The sequence below is a fragment of the Arachis duranensis genome, chromosome 5, assembly GCF_000817695.3.
Source record: "Arachis duranensis cultivar V14167 chromosome 5, aradu.V14167.gnm2.J7QH, whole genome shotgun sequence".
NCBI lineage: Eukaryota > Viridiplantae > Streptophyta > Magnoliopsida > Fabales > Fabaceae > Arachis > Arachis duranensis.
The window spans coordinates 63,920,552-63,938,854 of NC_029776.3; the positions used below are offsets into that span (position 1 = coordinate 63,920,552).

Consider the following 18,303-nt stretch of genomic DNA (forward strand, 5'->3'; position numbering starts at 1 on the left):
GGATTCTCATGAATGCCGCCATCAATTCTAGCTTATACCACGAAGATTCTGATTAAGGAATCCAAGAGATATGCGCCCGGTCTAAGGTAGAACGGAAGTGGTTGTCAATCACGCGCGTTCATAGGTGAGAATGATGATGAGTGTCACGGATCATCACATTCATCAAGTTTGAAGTGCAATGAATATCTTAGAACAGGAATAAATCGAATTGGATAGAAAATAATAGTAATTGCATTAAAACTTGAGGTACAGCAGAGCTCCACACCCTTAATCTATGGTGTGTAGAAACTCCACCGTTGAAAATACATAAGTGATGAAGGTTCAGGCATGGCCGACTGGCCAGCCCCCCTGATCTGAGAACTAAACGTCCCAAGATGTCTAATATGATAGTAAACTATCCTATTTATACTAGACTAGCTACTAGGGTTTATAGGAGTAAGTAATTGATGCATAAATCCACTTCCAGGGCCCACTTGGTGTATGTTTGGGCTGAGCTTGATTTATCCACGAGCTGAGGCTTATTCTGGAGTTGAACGCCAAGTTGTAACGTGTTTTGGGCGTTCAACTCTAGTTCGTGACGTCATTCTGGTGTTTGACTCCAGATAGCAACATGGAGCTGGCGTTGAGCGCCAGTTTACGTCATCAAATCTCGAATAAAGTATGGACTATTATATATTGCTGAAAATCTCTAGATGTCTACTTTCCAACGGCGTTGAGAGCGCGTCATTTGGAGTTCTTTGGCTCCAGAAAATCCATTTCGAGTGCAGGGAGGTCAGATTCCAACAGCATCAGCAGTCCTTTGTCAGCTTCCTTCTCAGAGTTTTGCTCAAGTCCCTCAATTTCAGCCAGAAAATACCTAAAATCATAGAAAAAAACAAAAACTCATAGTAAAGTCCAGAAATGTGAATTTAGCATAAAAACTAATGAAAACATCACTAAAAGTAACTAGATCATACTAAAAACTACCTAAAAACAATGCCAAAAAGTGTATAAATTATCCGCTCATCAGCATACAACCCACTTCACATTCTTTTACAGCTCTGATACATTCGTATTCGATTAGTGGCTGGCATGAGAAAGCTTATGCTGCATATGAAAGCATGGAAAGGGAAGGAATCAAACCTTCCATAGAAACCTACACTGCTTTACTAGATGCATTTTGGCGTGTCGGCGACACCCAAACTTTGATGAAAATATGGAAGTTGATGATGCTCGACAAAATTGAAGGAACACGTGTTACGTTCAACATTATTGTTTATGGTTTTGCTAAACAAGGTCGATACATGGAAGCAAGAGATGTCATTTCCGAATTCGGGAAAATGGGATTACACCCAACAATGATGACATACAATATGCTGATGAATGCATATGCACGAGGAGGGCGACATTCAAAGCTGCCTCAGTTGTTGAAAGAGATGGAAAATCTCAACTCAAAACCAGATTCCGTCACCTATTCGACTATGATATATGCCTATGTTCGTGTCCGAGATTTTAAGCGTCATTCTTTTACCACAAGCAGATGGTCAAGACTAAGCAGGTACCGGATTTAGCTTCATACCAGAAGCTTCGGTCGATTCTTGATGTAAAAGCTACAAAGAAGAATAGGAAGGATAGGAGTGCCTTGGTTGGTATAATTAATAGTAAGATGGGCATCACAAAAGTAAAAAGACAGAAAGATGAGTTTTGGAAGCACAGGAAGAAACATGTAATGAAACGTAGTGCTGATGCTAGTGCCCACTGAATGTAAGTTCAATTTGACGCTTTTATTTCTCAGAAGGAATGACATTGGAAGCATCTTGAATTCAATTTTAGTCGGTACACGTTATTATCATACATAACCTCTTCAATCAACCATGTTCTTATTTATTCTGGGGGCACCTGTATCGTTTCAGGAAGTTGTATGCCGAAGGGATCTTGTTAAGCAATCACATATTCATCTTGATTTCATACATTTTATAATGGAAGGGGTTGACAGTTGAGGATATTTTTTATTTTTTATTTTTTCAATTTTTTTTAATGTAGGCCACTATTTCATTAAGCTCTATTAGAATTCAACTTATAAAAATCCCACGGGAGATATTAGGTTTGGATTCTCTTTGTACAAGACTTGAACTGAAATACTTGATTTAGGGGGTACCAAACGACTTTTAATTTTTGGCATTGTAATTCAAGTGGTGTTTCCAACAATGTAGATACTTGATGTATTTTTTTAGGTGTGGATATCACAAATCTAAGGGTTAGATTTATGGTTTTAATTTTTTTAAAAAAAGAAAATAAGAGTATATACCCATTTTGGTCTTCAAAGAATTTTAGATTGGACAATTTAGTCTCCTACTAAAATTAATTACTCAATTGGTCCCTAACAATTAACTCCGTCAATCACTTAGGTCCTTTACTCTGTTAACTCTAACGGAGGACAAAATAACCCTGACAACTCTACCAGGAGACAAAATGGTTTCTGATCTCCTCTGTTTGGAAACGACACTGTTCTCTTCCAATTTCCATCATATCTCGCATAACACTAACAGTCTAACACTATAACTTCAAACTACACAATGCACACTCTATAAATTTAATGTTCATAAGAAAAAAAATCCTCAACTTGTTCTCAACCAATTCATACTCAGGAAACTAATGCTTCTCTCAACTAGTTGTTGTCTTCAATGGATCCCATGAATCTAGACAGCGAGTCTGATTTGTTAAGACTCGTCGTCGTCGTTGCCATCTCCCTCCTCCTCTGCCCTATCATCTCCATGACCACATTGTCCACCACTCCGATCGCTTCCTTCCACTTCTTCTCGGATTCAATGTTCAGTAAACGCTTTAGTTTCGATATGAGCGGCAACGATGACATTGCTCGTTGTACTGATAGCTTGGATGCTGATAAACCCCATTTTTAGGGTTTATCTTGTGTTGAATTTAGAGCATTTTGATAACCTTTTCTCACATTTAGCCAATGAATTAGCATAGTTTTGTTATCTCTCCTATATTTGTGCTTGAATGTAAAAACATGCTTTTTAAGCCTTTAATTTGGTAATTTTAATTCATCCTTGATTCCATAAGATGCCTTGATGTGTTTGCTAGTAATCTCAGGTTAAAATAGGCTAGGCATGGATCAAAGGAACAAGGAATTAAGCATGCAAATGGAGAGAAGCATAAAAAACCAAAGAAGTATCCTCAGCCAAGGACGCGCACGCGCACAAGGCGCTCGCGCGCACATTGCGATATCGACCAGGGACGCGTACGCGTATCGTGCGCGTTTGCGCCAAAGGCTACACGTGATTTTTAAACAGAACTCGTGCCCATCAATTTTTGGGAAGCTGTGGGGCCCAGTTACAACCAATTTTGGCGCCCAAGTGCTTTAAAGGTCCAAGGATTGAAGGGGAAGGCATCATTCTATCATTCTAGCTTAGTTTTAGATAATTGATTCACATTAGGATTAGTTAGAAGTAGTTTCTAGAGAGAGAAGATCTCACTTCTCTCTAGAATTAGGATTAGGTTTAGGTTAATCTCTCTTCTTAGATCTAGGTTTAATTCATGCTTTAATTTACTTTTCCTCTATCAATTCTTACTCCTCTACTCTCCTTCTCTCTAGTTTTGTATTTCAATTTTTGTAATTCTTCACTTTATTGTGGATCTATTGGTGTTCTTTTGTTTTCTTTCAATAATGCAATTTGAGGTAATTCAAGATAATTGTGATTTCCTTGATTGTTGTTGTTAATTCTTTACATTCAATTTTTGTTAGAATTATTTCTTTTTGTAATTTACTATACTTTTCTTTTGTACCTTCCAAGTGTTTGATGAAACGCTTGGGAGGATGTTAGAATAGAGTTTTATGTTCCTGGCTTGGGAAGATAACTTAGGAGCTCTTGAGTTACTAATATCCAAGTGATTGATAGTTGATAGCCATTGACTCTAGCTTTCATTAATTCAATTAGTGGGAACTAAGATTTATGGACTTGGATTGATATAACTCACTTGGCTTTCCTTTGCTATTAGTTAGAGGATGACTTAGTGAGATTGATCCTTGCAACTATCATAATTGTGGTTAGTGATAATGATATAGGTCCTTGACCATCAAACGTTGCCAAGACCATTTTGTTAATAAAATTCCATTATCATTTACTATTCATGTTTCTCATCTAAAACCCCAAAATAAATAAATCCATAACCAATAACAAGAACGCTACCCTGCAAGTCCTTTGAGAGATGACCCGAGGTTTAAATACTTCGGTTTATAGATTTTAGGGGTTTGTACTTGTGACAAACAAATTTTTGTATGAAAGGATTATTGCTTGGTTTAGAAACTATACTTTACAACGAGATTTCATTAGTGAAATTCTAAACCGTCAAAAATCTAATCATCAAAATAGCGCCGTTGCCGAGGAATTGCATTGTTGTTATGTTATTGGTTATTGTACACATGTGAATATTGTAAATAGCTTGTCTTTTGCGTGTTTACTAGATTTTGTTAGTTTTATTTTGTTTTTCCACTATGAATTCTCACTTTGGCTATGAGTTTGGTCCTAATTGTGTTGTAGGAAATGTGCACTTCAATGATGACACTCATTATAGATGGAACCAACAAAGATGGGAGGAGCCTCAAGGAATTGATCACTCCTATTGGCAACAACCTCCGGACACTTATAGGTATAATTTCCATCCTAATGTATGCCAATTCAACGGTTATGGTGACTCCTTTTGTGATAATCAACCACCACCATATGCCTATGAATCTTATCCTCAACATGATGCTCAACCATACTCACAAGCCCCTTTCTACCAAGCACCTTTATGTGACCCGTATCCATCATATGACCAATCACCCATACCTTTAGAATCACTACAACCCTATCAAGATTACTGCCAAAAACCACCTCAATGCACATCTTCTCCACAATTTTACCAAGAGCAACCACCTTCCTACCATGAAACCTCTCTCCAAAACAATGAACCTTCTTATTCACCCCAAGCCCCAATAGACGATTCTCTCACTTTGTTACTTCAAGGACAAGAAGCCATGAAGCGAGATACACTTGAGTTTGTAACCAACTTGACCAAGGTGGTGCATGCTTTAGCCCACCAATGTTTAAATACTCAAGTTGTTTCCGTAGCCCCATGTGAAAAGCCAAAGGAAGAGCAAAGCATAGAGAAGATATCGGCAAATCCGGTGAAAAAAGAAGAATTGGTAGTAGTAGTAGAACAATTGGAGAAGCCCACGGTTATTGAAACAAAGGAGGAAGTGGTCCAAGATTTAAGAGATGCAGAACCACCATGTGAATCTCAACAACCTCCGGAGCATATCAAGATTGAAGGATATGAGAAGGTTGATCAAGAAATAGATTCAATCATGGAGAAATTTCTATCTACAATTGAATCTCTCCCTATTGGACATGGAGTTGGAATAATAGAAGAGTGTGCACAACCTCCCAAGGAAGAAAAAGATGGCATGGTGTATATTGAAATTGAAGAATATGAAGAGGTTGATCAGGAGATAGATTTATTCATCAATGAATTCCTATCCAAAATTGAATCACCCACCCATTGGGCAAGCAACCGAAGTTCTTGAAGACAACACCAAGCCAAGTGATAAAAGGGAAAAGGTTGAAATGGAAGAAATTTGTCAAGAGGTGGAAATACACAAAGAAAAGCACAAGGAAGTAGACCTTGCATTGTCTAAGTGTGGGAAGGTCTTCCTTCCCAAGTCACCATCCAACACAACATTCAAGTGGATAAAATTCTTATCCCTAAGCTTTACTTTCTCACTTGAATATGGTTTGATTGAAACAGATGGACAACTTAGAGCTCTTTGTGGAATTAAAAGTAAGAACGAGTTGTGTAGTGGTTGAATATTTGGCATAAAGCTCACCAAGCTCAAAGCTTTAAGGTATAGGGATGATGATGGGACAAGAACCAATTTGTATGGGTCTAGAGGGAAGAATTGGTGGACTAAAGAGAATTCTATGTGCCGATTGCCCTTATGTCAACCACCTGGAAAGAAAAAGTATGAAGATCAAATCGAAGATGGGTGTGAAGATAAGATATGGGATCCCGATTCGCTATGTGAAGACCAACTATGGGGACTCATGTCCTGGGTGGAACTTCACCCAAGCTTAGTGAAGATGGTTGGAAATTCTATCAACCAATTGAGAAGCAAAGATCCTTGGAGATTCAAGGACGAGTACAAGCACAAGCCACCATGACAATAAGCTCCTCAAAATGTCCAACTTAAGGACTTAAACTAAAAGTGTTAGGTGGGAGACACCCCACCATGGTAAACTCTTCCCAATCTCTTTTAGTTTTAGTTGATAAGTGGTTTGAGTTGCCATTGTAGGTAGATCTTCATTTCATATAGATTTGTTTGTATAAATTGATTATTAGCATAGTCACATGCATGTTGTGCTTAGTAGTAGATGAATAAATCAAATTGCATTTTTGTGAATTGTACGATTTTTGAGTGAATAAAGAGTTGCAGGCATTATAGGTAGCTCTTGGGCATTTTTTCTGCTTTTTGGGCAAATAATAAAAAAATGGGGGGAAGGAGGACACGCGCGCACGCCGTACGCGCACGCGTCCATGAGCGGATGCACCACCATACATTTTCCAGAGAGTTAGGCCTCTCTTGGGCAAACATTAGGCTTTTAGCCCAACTCGTCCCACGCGGACGCGCACAACGTGCGTGCGCGCCCATCAACCATTAAGGGAAAGCATGCGGACGCGCACTTGCCGCATACACGTCCCTAGACTGGTAGCAGCAGCCCATACATCCTCCAGAGAGTTATGCTGGCGTTGGGCCAACATTAAGCCTCTGGCCCAACCCCCATCGCGCGGATGCGCACTGCGCGCCTTCGCGCCCATGAGTCTAAAAGAGCATGTGTGCGCTCCCGCACTTGCCGCGTGGGCACCGATCCAGTGACACAACTTCCGGGCCAAAATCCAAAAGGTTGGGCCAACTCCGAGCCAACCTTAAGCCTCCAGCACAACCCCTGGCATGCATGCGCGCACTGTACGCGCACGTACACTTATCAACTCTCACCATCTACGCGTAAGCGCATAAAGCGTGCACGCGTCGGTTCCTAAATACGTCAATGCACGCGGACGCGTGATGTGCGCGCCTACGTCGATTCAAAAAGAGGGATAAGCCTAGGGCGCGACACACACTCGTGCAAACCCCTCAACACCTTTCTTCTCTGCAGCCCCCATCTCCTCTCTTCCCCCCCAGTCGCAGTTCCGACCACCACGCCGGCGCGCCAGCGTCGCCGACGACCGCCACGCCAACCCTCCTTCTCTCTCTCATCCTCGCTCTCTCGTTCACACACACACTCTCTCTCTCCCTCTCACCCTCTCTCTCTCACGGCCACAACCGGTGCACCTCCGCCACTGTGGGTTTCTGCCACCACCATCTGGGGCAGCAACTCTCCACTGCTTCTGCCTCACTTCCTTTCCCACCCAACTCCAATCCTCACCTCTGCTCTGCCTCTAGGTTACCTGCCGCATCTACTCTGCTTTCCTGTTTTTCATTTTTGTTCTTAGTTACTGTTAGATTTGTTACTTAGTTAGATTTTGATTCTGTTTGTTAGGTTAGATAGAATTAACTGCTGTCAGGTAGCTAGGTTCTGGATAGAGGATTCTAGGCCTGATAATTGCGCCGTGTTTGTTTACCTACCTGAGCTTATGTTGAGTGATTGTTGAGTGATATTCATACATGTTTGCTATGTTTGCTGAGTGGTATGTTCAATGTTTGTCTCTATCCTTGTTTGTGATGCCTGTTGCATTTCTCACTTTGAAATTGTATTGCTACTGCTTAGTTATGTGATTATTACTTGGTTATTGCTCTGTGGATTCATATGAGTCTCCTGTTGTTTTCTGCCTATCTGGGAACGTCCAACATTATGCCGGAATGCTGCCCGATTTTCCCAAAACTATTTTTAACTTCACATTCCCACTGCGGTCTGAACTTGGCACTTTCAAATTTATTTTTTTTTTGAACTCACACCAAGTTCAACCCCCGGGACACTTGGGCCAGTTTTCTTCTATTTTCATTTTGGTCCCCCTGATTAATAGTGACTATAGGAACTTCAGGAAGCGCTAACACGTTTCATTAATCCACAATTTGCAATCTCCTTTTACAATGTGCATTCTTTTAGCAATTGGTGAATTCTACTTGTGTAACTCATTTTTACTCAAATTCACTCCTATCATGATTTGTGTTACACAACATGCATTTCAAACTTGCAACATCAATCACACATTTTGCAATCCTCTTTTACTTAGGCAAGTGATAGGCAAAATTGTGAATATCAACAATGGCTCCAAAGACTTGGTGCTCTCAAACGTGAATCACACTTTGTCACAACTTCGCACAACTAACCAGCAAGTGTACTGGGTCGTCCAAGTAATAAACCTTACGTGAGTAAGGGTCGATCCCACAGAGATTGTTGGTATGAAGCAAGCTATGGTCACCTTGTAAATTTCAGTCAAGCGGATAATAAATGGTGATGGAGTTTTCAAAAATTAATAATAAATAAACAGAAAATAAAGATAGAGTTACTCATAAAATTCAATGGTGGAAATTTCAGATAGGTGTATGGAGATGTTGTGTCCTTACTGAATCTCTGCTTTCCTACTGCTTTCATCCAATCCTTCTTACTCCTTTCCATGGCAAGCTGTATGTAGGGCATCACTGTTGTCGATGGCTACATCCCATCCTCTCAGTGAAAAAGGTCCAAATGCTCTGTCACGGCACGGCTAATCATCTGTCGGTTCTCGATCATGTCGGAATAGAATCGATTGATTCTTTTGCATTTGTCATCACGCCCAACAATCGCGAGTTTCAAGCTCGTCACAGTCATTCAATCCCATAATCCTACTCGGAATACCACAAACATGGTTTAGACTTTTCGGATTCTCATGAATGCCGCCATCAATTCTAGCTTATACCACGAAGACTCTGATTTCATGGAATGGAAGGCTCGGTTGTCAGGCGAGGGCAACCATGCGTCGTGCATCAGGAATCCAAGAGATACACACTCTAGCTCTTGCTTGTAGAACGGAGGTGGTTGTCAGGCACGCGTTCATAAGGATGGATGATGATGAGTGTCACGGACCATCACATCCATCAGGTTGAAGTACGAATGGTATCTTAGAATAGGAATAAATTGAATTGAATAGAAAGTAGTAGTAATTGCATTAAAACTCGAGGTACAGCAGACCTCCACACCCTTAATCTATGGTATGTAGAAACTCCACCGTTGAAAATACATAAGTGGTGGTCCAGGCATGGCCGAATGGCCAGCCCCCAAAACATGATCACCGGATCAAAAATATCATCCAGGATGTCTAATACAATAGTAAAATGTTTTATTTATATTAGACTAGCCACTAGGGTTTACAGAAGTAAGTAATTGATGCAGAAATCCACTTCCGGGGCCCACTTGGTGTGTGCTTGGGCTGAGCTTGATCTTTACATGAGCTGAGACTTCTCTTGGAGTTGAACGCCAAGTTGTAACGTGTTTTTGGCGTTCAACTCTGGTTCATGACGTGTTTCTGGCGTTTAACTCTAGAATGCAGCATGGAACTGGCGTTGAGCGCCAGTTTACGTCATCTAATCTCGAACAAAGTATGGACTATTATATATTTCTGGAAATCTCTGGATGTCTACTTTCTAACTCCGTTAAGAGCGCGCCATTTGGAGTTTTGTAGCTCCAAAAAATTCATTTCGAGTGAAGGGAGGTCAGAATCCAACAGCATCAGCAGTCCTTTGTTAGCTTTCTTATTAGAGTTTTGCTCAGGTCCCTCAATTTCAGCCGAAAAATACCTGAAATCACAGAAAAACACACAAACTCATAGTAAAGTCCAGAAATATGAATTTAGCATAAAAACTAATGAAAACATCCCTAAAAGTAACTAGATCATACTAAAAATTACCTAAAAATAATGCCAAAAAGCGTATAAATTATCCGCTCATCACAACACCAAAATTAAATTATTGCTTGTCCCCAAGCAACTAAAAATTAATTAGGATAAAAAGAAGAGAATATACTATAAATCCCAAAATATCAATGAATATTAATTCTAATTAGATGAGCGGGACTTGTAGCTTTTTGCTTCTGAACAGTTTTTGCATCTCACTTTTTCCTTTGAAGTTTAGAATGATTGGCATCTATGGGAACTTAGAATTTCAGATAGTGTTATTGATTATCTTAGTTAAGTATGTTGATTCTTGAACACAGCTACTTTTATGAGTCTTGGTCGTGGCCCTAAGCACTTTGTTTTCCAGTATTACCACCGGATACATAAATGCCACAGACACATGACTGGGTGAACCTTTTAAGATTGTGACTCAGCTTTGCTAAAGTCCCGAGTTAGAGGTGTCCAGAGCTCTTAAGCACACTCTTTTTACTTTGGATCACGACTTTAACCACTCAGTCTCAAGCTTTTCACTTGGACCTGCATGCCACAAGCACATGGTTAGGGACAGCTTGATTTAGCCGCTTAGGCTTGGATTTTATTTCCTTGGGCCCTCCTATCCATTGATGCTCAAAGCCTTGGATCCTTTTTATCCTTGCCTTTTGGTTTTAAGGGCTATTGGCTTTTCTGCTTGCTTTTTCTTTTTATTTCTAAATTTTGTTTTTCGCAAGCCTTTGCTTTTTCACTACTTTTTCTTGCTTCAAGAATCAATTTTATGATTTTTCAGATAATCAATAACATTTCTCTTTTTCATCATTCTTTCAAGAGCGAATAATTTTAACATTCATAAACAACAAGATCAAAAATATGCACTGTTCAAGCATTCATTCAAAAAACAAAAAGTATTGTCACCACATCAATATAATTAAACTAAATTCAAGGATGAATTCGAAACTTATGTACTTCTTGTTCTTTTAAATTAAAAACTTTTTTCATTTAAGAAAGGTGAAGGATTCATGGAATTATTCATAGCTTAAGACATAGACACTAGATACTAATGATCATGAAGTAGAGACACAAAACATAGATAAACATATAGCAAAAAAATTAAAAAAAATAGAGAAATAAGAATAAGGATTGAGTCCAACTTAGTGGCGTCTTCTTCTTGAAGGACCAATGATGTCCTTAAGCTCTTCTATGTCTCTTCCTTGCCTTTGTTGCTCCTCCCTCATTGCTCTTTGATCTTCTCTAATTTCATGAAGAATGATGGAGTGCTCTTGATGTTCCATCCTTAATTGATTCATATTGTAACTCAAATCTTCTAGAGAAGTTTGAGTTATTCCCAATAGTTATTGGGAGGAAAGTGCATCCCTTGAGGCATCTCCGGAATTTCTTGGTGACAAGCTTCCTCATGCGTTTCTTGGGATCCATGAGTGGGCTCTCTTGTTTGCTCCATCCTTTTCCTAGTGATGGGCTTATCCTCCTCAATGGAGATGTCTCCTTCTATGATAACTCCAGGTGAGTAACATAGATGGCAAATAAGATAAGGAAAAGCTAGCCTTGCCAAAGTAGAGGGCTTATCGGCTATTGCCATGGTGGAGGACTTTTCGGCTATTTTGTAGAATTCAAGGGAGATGACTTCATGAACTTCTACTTCCTCTCCATTCATGATGCTATGAATCATGATGGCCCGATCCACAGTAACTTCGGATCGGTTGCTAGTAGGGATGATGGAGCGTTGGATGAACTCCAACCATTCTCTAGCCACAGGCTTAAGGTCCAGTCTTCTCAATTGAACTGGCTTGCCTCTTGAGTCACTTTTCCATTGAACTCCTTCCACACATATGTCCATGAGGACTTGGTCCAACCTTTGATCAAAGTTGACCCTTCTATTGTAGAGGCGTTCATCTCCTTGCTTCATGGGCAAGTTGAATGCTAACCTCACATTTTCCGGACTAAAATCTAAGTATTTCCCCCGAACCATTGTAAGATAATTCTTTGGGTTCGGGTTCATACTTTGATCATGGTTCCTAGTGATCCATGCATTGGCATAGAACTCTTGAACCATTAGGATTCTGACTTGTTGAATGGGGTTGGTCAGAACTTCCCAACCTCTTCTTTGGATCTCATGTCGGATCTCTGGATACTCATTTTTCTTGAGCTTGAAAGGGACCTCAGGGATCACCTTCTTCTTGGCCACAATATCATAGAAGTGGTCTTGATGGGCTTTGGAGATAAATCTCTCCATCTCCCATGACTCAGAGGTGGAAGCTTTTGTCTTTCCTTTCCTTTTTCTAGAGGTTTCTCCGGCCTTAGGTGCCATCAGTGGTTATGAAAAAACAAAAAAGCTATGCTTTTACCACACCAAACTTAGAATGTTTGCTCGTCCTCGAGCAAAAGAAGAAAGAAGAGAAGAAGAAGAAGAAAATATATAGGAGAGGGGGAGAGGTTTATTCGGCCAAGAGGGAGAAGAGAGGGTTGTGTTGTGTGAAAATGAAGAAGAATAGAGGGGTTTATATAGTGAGGGGAGAGGGGGTAGGTTCGGCCATTTAGGGTGGGTTTGGATGGGAAAGAAATTTTCAATTTTGAAGGTAGGTGGGGTGTATGAGGAAGAGTGGATGGATGTGAGTGGTGAATGAAAAACAGAAGGGATGACCGTGAATAGAGGGAGAGAGGGTGAGGTAGGTGGGGATCTTGTGAGGTCCACAGATCCTGAGGTGTCAAGGATTTACATCCCTGCACCAATAAGGCTTGCAAAATGCCTTTGCATGCAAAGTCTGGCGTTTGAACACCGGATTGATGCTTGTTTTGGGCGTTCAACCCCCATCTGCAGCATGTTTATGGCGTTGAACGCCAGTTTCATGCTTGTTTCTAGCGTTCAGCGCCAGCTTTCCTCAGGGTGTATTCCTGGCGTTTGAACACCAGGATGTTGCTTGTTTCTGGCGTTCAACGCCAGATCCATGCTCTGTTTTGGCGTTGAACACCAGCCAGATGCTCCTTACTGGCGTTTAAACGCCAGTAAGTCCTTCTTCCAGGGTGTGATTTTTCTTCTGCTATTTTTGATTCTTTTTTAATTTTAGTATTTTTTTCGTGACTCCATATGATCATGAACCTACTAAAGCATAAAATAACAATAAAAATAAAAATAAAATTAGATAAATAAAAATTTGGTTGCCTCCCAATAAGCGCTCTTTTAATGTCACTAGCTTGACAGTGGGCTCAATGGAGCCTCACAGATGTTCAGAGCATGATGAGGGCCTCCCAACACCAAACTTAGAGTTTGAATGTGGGGGCTTCTCAACACCAAACTTAGAGTTTGATTGTAGGGGCTTTGTTTGACTCTGTATTGAGAGAAGCTTATCGTGTCTCTTTTCCATGTTTACAGAAGGATAACCTTGGGTTTTAAACACAAGGTAGTCCCCATTCAATTGAAGGACTAATTCTCCTCTATTAACATCTATCACAGCTCCTACTGTGGCTAGGAAAGGTCTTCCCAGGATGATGCATTCATCCTCCTCCTTCCTAGTGTCTAAGATTATGAAATCAGCAGGGATGTAAAGGCCTTCAACCTTCACTAACACGTCCACTACCAATCCATAAGCTTGTCTTACTGACTTGTCTGCCATTTGTAATGAGAATATGGCAGGCTGTACCTCAATGATCCCCAGTTTCTCCATTACAGAGAGTGGCATAAGATTTATGCCTGACCTTAGGTCACATAGAGCCTTGTCAAAGGTCATGGTGCCTATGGTATAGGGTATTAAGAATTTACCAGGATCTTGTCTCTTTTGAGGTAAAGTTTGCTGAACCCATGTATCTAGTTCACTAATGATCAAGGGATGTTCACCTTCCCAAGTCTCATTACCAAACAACTTGGCATTCAGCTTCATGGTAGCTCCTAGATATTGAGCAACTTGCTCTCCAGTTACATCTTCATCCTCTTCAGAGGAAGAATAGTCTTCAGAGCTCATGAATGGCAGAAGGAGATTTAATGGAATCTCTATGGTCTCTATATAAGCCTCAGATTCCTTTAGGTCCTCAATAGGGAACTCCTTCTTGCTTGAGAGACGTCCCATGAGGTCTTCCTCTTTGGGATTCACGTCCTCTCCTTCCTCTCTAGGTTTGGCCATGTTGACTATGTCAATGGCCTTGCACTCTCTTTTTGGATTCTCTTCAGTATTGCTTGGGAGAGTACTAGGGAGAGTTTTAGTGGCTTTCTTACTCAGCTGGCCCACTTGTGCCTCCAAATTTCTGATGGAGGACCTTGTTTCACTCAAGAAACTTAAAGTGACCTTAGACAGATCAGAGACTATGTTTGCTAAGTTAGAGGAGCTCTGCTCAGAATTCTCTGTCTGTTGCTGAGAAGATGATGGAAAAGGCTTGCTATTGCTGAGCCTATTTATTCCACCATTATTAAAGCCTTGTTGAGGCTTTTGTTGATCCTTCCATGAAAAATTTGAGTGATTTCTCCATGATGAATTATAGGTGTTTCCATAAGGTTCACCCATGTAATTTACCTCTGCCATTGCAGGGTTCTCAGGATCATAAGCTTCTTCTTCAGAAGATGCCTCTTTAGTACTGTTGGATGCATTTTGCCATCCATTAATACTTTGAGAAATCATGTTGACTTGCTGAGTCAACATTTTGTTCTAAGCCAATATGGCATTCAGAGTATCAATTTCAAGAACTCCCTTCCTCTGAGGCGTCCCATTATCCACAGAATTCCTCTCAGAAGTGTACATGAATTGGTTATTTGCAACAATGTCAATAAGTTCCTGAGCTTCTGCAGGCGTTTTCTTTAGGTGAATAGATCCACCTGTAGAATGGTCCAATGACATCTTGGAAAACTCAGATAGACCATAATAGAATATATCTATTATGGTCCATTCTGAAAACATGTCATAAGGACACTTTTTGGTCATCTGCTTTTATCTTTCCCAAGCTTCATAGAGGGATTCACCATCTTTTTGCTTGAAGGTCTAAACATCCACTCTAAGCTTGCTCAGCTTTTGAGGAGGAAAGAATTTACCCAAGAAGGTCGTGACCAGCTTATCCCAGGAGTCCAGGCTATCTTTAGGTTGTGAGTCCAACCATGTTCTAGCTCTGTCTCTTACAACAAAATGGAAAAGTATGAGCCTGTAGACTTTAGGATCTACTTCATTAGTCTTAACAGTCTCACAGATCTGCAAGAACTCAGTTAAAAACTGGTAGGGATCTTCTGATGGAAGTCTATGAAACTTGCAGTTTTGTTGCATCAGAGTAACTAGTTGAGGTTTCAGCTCAAAATTGTTTGCTCCAATGGCAGGAATTGAGATTCTTCTTCCATCAAATTTGGACGTAGGTTTAGCATAATCACCAAGCATCCTTCTTGCATTATTGTTGTTGGGTTCGGCTGCCATCTCCTTTTCTTGTTTGAAAATCTCAGTAAGGTTGTCTTTGGATTGTTGTAATTTAGCTTCTCTTAGTTTCCTCTTCAGAGTCCTTTTAGGTTCAGGATCAGCTTCAACAAGAATGCCTTTTTCCTTGTTCCTGCTCATATGAGAAAGAAGAGAACAGAAAAGGAAGAGGAATCCTCTATGTCACAGTATAGAAATTCCTTTATGCTAGTAGAAGAAGAAAGGGAATAAGAGTGAAGAAGAATGGAGAATCCAAACACAAGGGTGAGGATAGGGGTAGAGATTTGAGATGAAGAGAACTGTTAGTAAATAAATAAATAAATTGAAGAAGATGAATGGGGGAGAGTTCGAAAATAAATTTGAAAAGGAGTTAGTAATTTTCGAAAATTAAAGGAAGAATTTAAATTTAAATTTAAATTTAAAATAATTAATTAATTAAAAAGAATTTTGAAAAAGGGGTGAGATATTTTCGAAAATTAGAGAGGAAAAAGTAGTTAGGTGGTTTTTAAAAAGATAAGAAACAAACAAAAAGTTAATTAGTTAGTTGAAAAAGATATTAAAATTAATTTTGAAAAGATAAGAAGATAAAAAGTTAGATAAGATATTTTGAAATCAAATTTTTGAAAAGATATGATTTTTAAGAAAAAGATATTTTGAAAAAGATTTAATTTTTAAAATTAAAATTGATTATTTGACTAACAAGAAACTAAAAGATATGATTCTAGAATTTAAAGATTGAATCTTTCTTAACAAGAAAGTAACAAACTTCAAATTTTTTAATCAATCACATTACTTGTTAGTTAAATTTCGAAAATTTGAAATAAAATTAAGAAAAAGATTTTGAAAAATGTTTTCAAGTTTTCGAAAATCATAAAAAATGAAAAAGATTTGATTTTTGAAAAATTTTTTGAAAAGATAAGATTTTTTTAAAATTGAAAATTTGACTTGACTTATAAAAAATAGCTAAGTTTTAAAAATTTTTGACTAAGTCAACTCAATTTTCGAAATTTTGAGAGAAATAAGGAAAAGATATTTTTTTATTTTTGAATTTTTAATGAGGGGAGAGAAAAACACAAATATGACCCAAAACATAAAAATTTTGGATCAAAACACAAGATGCATGCAAGAAAACTATGAATGTGAAGATGAACACCAAGAACACCTTGAAGATCATGATGAACATCAAGAACATATTTTTGAAAAATTTTTTATGCAAAGAAAACATGCAAGACACCAAAGTTAGAAATCTTTAATGCTTAGACACTATGAATGCAAAAATGCACATGAAAAACAATAAAATACACAAAGCAAGAAAACATCAAGATCAAACAAGAAGACTTACCAAGAACAACTTAAAGATCATGAAGAACACCATGAATGCATGAATTTTCGAAAAAAATGCAAGAACAAGATGAATATGCAATTAACACCAAACTTAAAACATGACACAAGACTCAAACAAGAAACACAAAATATTTTTTATTTTTATGATTTTATAAAAAAAATTTTGGTTTTTATTTTTTTTTCGAAAATTGTTTTGGAAAACGAAAAAGAAAAGAAAAATTTTTGAAAAAGATTTTTGAAAACTTTTTTGAAAAGAAAATAAAAAGAAAATTACCTAATCTGAGCAACAAGATGGACCGTCAGTTGTCCAAACTCGAACAATCCCCGGCAACGGCACCAAAAACTTGATAGGCAAAATTGTGATCATCAACAATGGCTCCAAAGACTTGGTGCTCTCAAACATGAATCACACTTTGTCACAACTCCGCACAACTAACCAGCAAGTGTATTGGGTCGTCCAAGTAATAAACCTTATGTGAGTAAGGGTCGATCCCACAGAGATTGTTGGTATGAAGCAAGCTATGGTCACCTTGTAAATCTCAGTCAGGCGGATAATAAATGGTGATGGAGTTTTCAAAAAATAATAATAAATAAACAGAAAATAAAGATAGAGTTACTCATATAATTCAATGGTGGAAATTTCAGATAACTGTATGGAGATGATGTGTCCTTTCTGAATCTCTTCTTTCCTACTGCTATCATCCAATCCTTCTTACTCCTTTCCATGGCAAGTTGTACGTAGGACATCACCGTCGTCAATGGCTACATCCCATCCTCTCAGTGAAAAGGTCCAAATGCTCTGTCACGGCACGGCTAATCATCTGTCGGTTCTCGATCATGTAGGAATAGAATCCATTGATTCTTTTGCGTTTGTCTTCATGCCCAACAATCGCGAGTTTGAAGCTCGTCACAGTCATTTAATCCCAGAATCCTACTCGGAATACCACAGACAAGGTTTAGACTTTCCAGATTCTCATGAATGTCGCCATCAATTCTAGCTTATTACCACGAAGACTCTGATTTCACGGAATGGAAGGCTCGATTGTCAGGCGAGGGCAACCATGCGTCGTGCATCAGGAATCCAAGAGATACACACTCTAGCTCTCGCTTGTAGAACGGAGGTGGTTGTCAGGCACGCGTTCATAAGAATGGATGATGATGAGTGTCACGAATCATCACATCCATCAGGTTGAAGTACGAATGGTATCTTAGAACAGGAATAAATTGAATTGAATAGAAAGTAGTAGTAATTGCATTAAAACATGAGGTACAACAGAGCTCGACACCCTTAATCTATAGTGTGTAGAAACTCCACCGTTGAAAATACATAAGTGGTGGTCCAGGCATGGCCGAATGGCCAGCCCCCAAAACGTGATCACCCGATCAAAAATATCATCCAGGATGTCTAATACAATAGTAAAATGTTCTATTTATACTAGACTAGCTACTAAGGCTTACAGAAGTAAGTAATTGATGCAGAAATCCACTTCCGGGGCCCACTTGGTGTGTGCTTGGGCTGAGCTTGATCTTTACACAAGCTGAGACTTCTCTTGGAGTTGAACGCCAAGTTGTAACGTGTTTTTGGCGTTCAACTCTGGTTCGTGACGTGTTTCTGGCGTTTGACTCCAGAATACAGCATGAAACTGACGTTGAG

At 39.2% G+C, this 18,303-nt stretch overlaps 1 non-coding gene and 1 pseudogene across 1 annotated transcript; both read left to right on the plus strand.

Annotated features, from left to right (window-relative positions):
- LOC107489441 (pentatricopeptide repeat-containing protein At5g50280, chloroplastic-like) overlaps positions 1 to 1,996 on the plus strand; it is an 11,132-nt pseudogene extending 9,136 nt beyond the window's left edge.
- Positions 1,997 to 14,805: 12,809 nt separating this feature from the next.
- LOC127747855 (small nucleolar RNA R71) lies at positions 14,806 to 14,909 on the plus strand. The gene has a single exon (XR_008009802.1). It is a non-coding gene; the product is annotated as a small nucleolar RNA R71 (small nucleolar RNA).
- Positions 14,910 to 18,303: the final 3,394 nt, after the last annotated feature.